The following is a 6,533-nucleotide window of genomic DNA, read 5'->3' on the forward strand; positions in this document are numbered from 1 at the left end:
TACATAAGCCCTAAGTGAAACGATTATTACCTGCTCTAAAGGCCGGATGAAATAATTTCTCCCCTGTATTTCCATTTCAACGGTGCTGTTTATTGCTGGGGGCGAGGCAGTGAGCAAGAGGTGGCACATACTGGGGGAGCAGTCAATATCATCCAGAGTTAGAAAAAGGGGCAAACAAGACTCAAGGAAGAGCTGGTGCATCCGGACTAGAGAACCCACAGCGGAGAACCCCAGTAAAGGAACCACAGCAGATAGACAGAATCCTCAGGTCAGTGCCCAGTTGCTCAAAATTCTGGGCCATATATAGAATGAGAAGTCATGACATCGGACAGGAACATGGAACTACTAGCGCCCAGTGTAAAAAACTCAATCCACTGTCCTGCCCACCATGGAATGTGCGAATGAGGTTAGCAACAAAGGAGCTAACCCCCAAAACGCCCCAGGACAACCAAAATGATGCTCTTGCCGGGCTTATGCCATGAAAACTGCCAGGGGCGTGGGCCAAGGGGTAGTGGTGGGCTCAGCGCGAAAATCGGAAACAGCTGCGGTGGGGAAGGAAGAAAGCAGTGCCTTCAGCACGTCCTCCCGTCGGCCCGGAACCACGCCCTTATTGAGGGCTCAGACGCCGAACTGACACTCACCGCTCCTGAGCACAAAGAAGGTGCGAAGTCCCGCAGAGCGACCGCCAGAGGTCAGCAACACACCGCCTACTCCCCGCCGCGCCTCCCAGAGACGCCCTCGCGGAGGCTTCGGGGGCCGGAAGTGCACCCGCCCCCTTCCCGAGGGCCCGCAGCCCCTCTGGCCGGCCCGGAGGCCGCCTCCGTGTGTCGTTGGTCCTACCTGGCCCCATAGCCCACCATCGTAACCCCGCCCCGGCCCCTGACAGATCCCGGACCGAAGGGGCGAGGAGGGGACGTGCCGCCCGCTCCCGGTGTTGGCTTAGGTTGCTGGTCCCCAGCCCCTCGGGAGGGAGAAGAGGGTAGTCCTGTGGGCTGACTTCAGGAGGGGCAAGCCAGTCTCCGCCCGAGGAAGAGCCCGTATTCCCTGCTTGTCCATCCGGCAGCCCTGCGTGGCCCCGGTGGGCCCGGAACACAAGCGTGGCTGGGCCGGCTGGCGTGAGAGGGGTTCAGTGCCACCGAGGTGTCAAAGTCCTAACCCGCACAGAGCCTGCCGGCTCTGCACCCTGTGGAGATTCTTCCCCCTTCTCCGAGTGCCCTGGGTTCATTGGCCCCAGGGTGGATATGCTCTCGGTACCTTGGGACCACCGTGCTGCATCCCCTGACCAGCACCCCCTCTTCCGCCAGCACCTCCACCACACACAACACACATTGACTGGGTCTTGTGGTCCTCCGGGCCTCCGCTGAATCATGTGGCCCAATCAGTGTGGACTTCCTGACTGCCACCTCCCTTCATGCTCTGCTCTTCTTTGCAGCATTTGTCACAATTACAGCCATATCGCGAAGATATTGCGGGTTAGGTTTTAAACCTCCACAGTAAAATGAGTCGCACGAATTTTGTTTCCGGGGAATATAAAAATTATATTTAGACTATACACCATTACGTGTGCAAAAGCATTAAATCTAAAATACATATATATACCTTAATTTTTTTAAAAAAACTTTATTGCTAAAAAATGCTAATGATCATCTGAGTCTTCAGTGATTCCTATCTTCACCCTGGACTGATCAGGGTGGTGGTTGCTGAGGGCTGGGGTGGCTGTGACAATTTCTTAAAATAAGACAACGATCAAGGTTGCCGCACTAGTTGACTCTTCCTTTTAGGAAAGATTTCTCTGTAGCATGCAATGCTGTTTGATAGCATTTTACCCACAGTAGAACTTTTTTTCAAAATTGGAGTCAATCCTCTCAAACTCTACTGCTGCTTTACTAACTTTATGTAATATTCTAAATTCTTTATTGTCATTTCAACAATGTTCCCAGCATCCTCACCAGGATTAGTTTCCATCTCAAGAAACCACTTTATTAGCTCATCCATAAGAAGTTACTCCTCATCCATAAAAAGTTACTCCTCATCCATTCAAGTTCAATCAGGAGATTGCAGCAATTCAGTCACATCTTCTGGCACCGCTTCTAATTCTAATTCCCTATTTCCACCCATCTGCAGTGACTTCCTCCACTGAAGCCTTGAACCCCTCAAAGTCATTCATGAGGGTTGGAACCAACTTCTTTCAAACTCTTGTTCATGTTGATATGTTAACCTCCTCCCATGAATCACAAATGTTCAGAGTGGCCTAAAATGGTGAGTCCTTTCCATAAGGTTTTCAATTTACTTTGCCCAGATCCATTAGAGGAATCGCCATCTACAGCAGCTATAGCCTTACGAAATGTATTTCTGAACTACTAAGACTGAAAAGTTGAAATTACTCCTTGATCCATGTGTTGCAGACTGGATGTTGTGTTAGCAGGCATGAAAACAACATTCATCTCTTTGAACATCTTCATCAGAGATCTTGGGTGATCAGGTGCATTGTTAATGAGTAGTAATACTTGAAAAGAATATTTTTTCTGAGCAGTAGGTCTCAGCAGTGGGCCTAAGTAAACCATGCTGCAAACAGATGTGCTGCCATCCAGGCTTTGTTTTGTTTGTTTATTTTGAGACAGGGTCTCACTCTGTCGCCCGGGCTGAAGTGCAGTGACATGATCTTGGCTCACTGCAGCCTCAACCTCCCAGGCTCAGGTGATCCTCCCACCTCAGCCTCCCAGGTAGCTGAGACCACAGGCATGCACCACCATACCTTGCTAATTTTTGGAGAGACAGGGTTTCACCATGTTACCCAGGCTGGGCTCCAAGCCCTGGGCTCAAGCAATCCACTTGCCTTAGCCTTCAAAACTGCTGGGATTGCAGGCACGAGCCACCACACCTAGCCTTGTTACTTATAGAGTACAGGCAGAGTAGATTTAGCATAATTCTGAGGGGCCCTAGGATTTTCAGAATGGTCATGAGCTTTGGCTTCAACTGAAAGTCACCAGCTACCTTAGCCCCTAAAAAGAGAGTCATCCTACCCTTAGAGACTTTGAAGCAGGGCATTGACTTTGCTCTAGGAAAGTCCTTAGATGGTCTCTTCTTCCGATATAAGGCCATTTCATCTACATTAAAAATCTGTTGTTTAGTGTAGCCATCTTCATCAATTATCTTAGCTACATCTTTTAGATAACTTGCTGCAACTTCTTCATTAACACTTGCTGCTTCACGTTGCACTTCTGTGTTATAGAGATGGCTTCTTTCCTTAAACCTAATGAACCAACCTCTGCCAGTTTCAAACTTTTCTCCAACTGCTTCCTCATCACTTTCAGCCTTCATAGAATTGAAGAGAGTTAAGACTTTGCTCTGGATTAGGCTTTGGCTAAGGGAATGTTGTAGCTGGTTTGATCTATGCAGGCCACTAAAACTTTCTTCATATCAGCAATAAAGCTGTTTTTCTTATTTTTCATGTATTCACTAGAGTAGCACTTCTAATTTCCTTCAAGAACTTTTCTTTTGCATTTACAACTTGGATAACTGTGTAGTGCAACAAACCTAGATTTCAGCCTATCTTGGCCTTCCTCACTAAGCTTAATCATTTCTGGCTTGTGATTTAAAGTGAAATTTAAAGTGATTTAAAGTGCAGCTCTTCCTTTCACTTGAACACTTAGATGCCATTGTAGGGTTATTAATTGGCCTAATTTCAACATTGCTGTGTCTTGGGAAATAGGAAAGCCCAAGGAGAGATAGAGAGAGGGGAGAACAGCTGGTCAGTGGAACAGTCAGAATACACACAACATTTACCAATTAAGTTTGCATCATATGTGGGCCCAGTTCATGGTGCCCCAAAACAATTACAATACTAACATATCACAGATCATCATAACAGCTGTAATGATAATAATGAAAAAATTTGAAATATCATGAGAATTACAAAATGTGACACAGAGACACAAAGTTAGCACGTACTGTTGGGAAAATGGTGCCAACAGATTTGCTCAATGCAGGGTTGCCACAAACCTTCAATTTGTAAAAAACACAGTATCTGTGAAGTGCAATAAAGCAAAGCGCAATAAATGAGAAATATGTGTATAATTACTTTGGGCAGTGATTTAATATCTTTCTTCCTCCATTAGACCATAAACTGCAAGAGAGCAGGGACTGTGTCTATCTCATTCATGATTATAATCCCAGATCTTAGCAACATTTCTGCCAGTAAGTGCCCAATAAGTGTCTAGTGAATGGATAGATGGGGCTTCTCCAAGGAAGGAGGGAATGAATAGATGAGTGTGGGTTAATAAATGAGGTAAGAATGAATGTGAAATAATGGTTCATCCATTAAAAACTAGGGGACACGATTCAGTTCATTGGATTTGGCCCAGTTTCTGACTGAATTCTAAGGTTGAGGAGAGTTGATGATGCCAAGTACTGTGGTGGTCCTGAGCAATTAAAGAGGGATTCTGGGAAGCAGAGTGTGGACAGTTCCAACTCCCTGCCAAGGGGAAGCTCATAGGCAAAGGAAGCTCACTCCAGAAGGGATAAGGAAGTTCCAAACCCTCTTTTGTCTGAAGAGCCGAAGTCCCTGTTTTCAGGTCGTTAGGAAGTTAAAAAGTAATTTGGAGGTTATCAGAACTGATTGAATTGAGTTTGAACCTCACCTATTGCAACAATGGGCCAGGCTGCTTGACTAATGCCTTGGCATCGATGGTACAGTTTTCTCCTTCTTGAGCTGCTGGCAGGGACCTAGGCTGACATGTCTCAGAGGGCCCTTAGTCGATGATTAGCTTATCTCAAGGCCCCAAGCCAGGGCAGCTGTCAAAGAGGGTCCCCACTGCATTCTGCACCTAGATCCTCATTGTGAAATGAAGTATGAAGTGATTTAGTGAGGTCCCTATCATCTCTGACATTTTACAATTACAGGATTCTGCCTTCTTGTCAGAGAAGTGTATAGACGAGCAGTTGGGCAGGTGAGAGGGCTCCAGGTGAGAGGCTCAGAGACTGAGGGCTCAGCCTCTGCTTAAAGAGTCATCATCTGGGAGGCTCTGTGGCCTCCTCAGATGAGTTCATTCACACTCATACCCCAAGATGGAGTCAACACCCCCTCCACCATCTCAGCCTTCTCAGCATCTAAAGCCCCAGCATCGACGCCTCTTTTTTTTGGGCTAGGGGTCAGAGCTCTTGTGGAAGGTCATATAGTCATTCTTCACTTGCCTTTGACTGTGTACTCTGTGCACATGGAGGTAGAAGCAGACATGACTTCAACAAGGTCATGCCCCCTTGGCAAGCATCTTTGAGACCAGAGAGGAAGACAGACTAGAGAAGGGATGAGGAGATAAGCATGGGGCTGCTGTGAGGTCCAGGGGAGCGGGCAAAGGTAAGAGAAAAGGCTTTAGGATACTAACTAACATATATGGAGCACTAGCATGAGCCGGGCACTATACTAAGTGTTTTTCAGGTTTTATCTCTTTTTGCCTCACAACAGCACCTATGAGGCACTATAATTACCCCTACTTCACAGATGAGGGAATGGAGGCACAGTGAGGTTAAGTTACTTGACAAAGGGGGCCAACTAGGAATGGAGGCATTTGTTGAGTCTTCTAAAGATGAGGAAAGATTCTTCCTACCCATGAGCATGGAATGTTCTTCCATTTGTTTGTATCCTCTTTTATTTCATTGAGCAGTGGTTTGTAGTTCTCCTTGAAGAGGTCCTTTACATCCCTTGTAAGTTGGATTCCTAGGTATTTTATTCTCTTTGAAGCAATTGTGAATGGGAGTTCACTCATGATTTGGCTCTCTGTTTGTCTGTTATTGGTGTACAAGAATGCTTGTGATTTTTGTAAATTGATTTTGTATCCTGAGACTTTGCTGAAGTTGCTAATCAGCTTAAGGAGATTTTGGGCTGAGACGATGGGGTTTTCTAGATATACAATCAATAGCAAAGAGTTGGAACCAACCCAAATGTCCAACAACGATAGACTGGATTAAGAAAATGTGGCACATATACACCATGGAATACTATGCAGCCATAAAAAAGGATGAGTTCATATCCTTTGTAGGGACATGGATGAAACTGGAAAACATCATTCTCAGTAAACTATCGCAAGGACAAAAAACCAAACACCGCATGCTCTCACTCATAGGTGGGAATTGAACAATGAGAACTCATGGACACAGGAAGGGGAACATCACCCTCCGGGGACTGTTGTGGGGTTGGGGGAGGGGGAGGGACAGCATTAGGAGATATACCTAATGCCAAATGACGAGTTAATGGGTGCAGGAAATCAGCGTGGCACATGGATACATATGTAACAAACCTGCACATTGTGCACATGTACCCTAAAACCTAAAGTATAATAAAAAAAAAAAAAAAAGATGAGGAAAGAGTGGAAGTGAGATTTTGTAAGTGCTTGATTCATTTCTACCGAATGAACTGGCAAATAAATAAATGCATGAGTAAGTGGGGGTGTAAATAGTCAGTCAGCCATGGGAGTGGGAGTGGGCTCAAGGCAGGCTTAGAGAGAAGGTGCAAGAGCTGAGTCTGAAAAGGTCAG

This window comes from Nomascus leucogenys, chromosome 4 (assembly GCF_006542625.1).
Source record: "Nomascus leucogenys isolate Asia chromosome 4, Asia_NLE_v1, whole genome shotgun sequence".
NCBI classification, from domain to species: Eukaryota; Metazoa; Chordata; class Mammalia; order Primates; family Hylobatidae; genus Nomascus; species Nomascus leucogenys.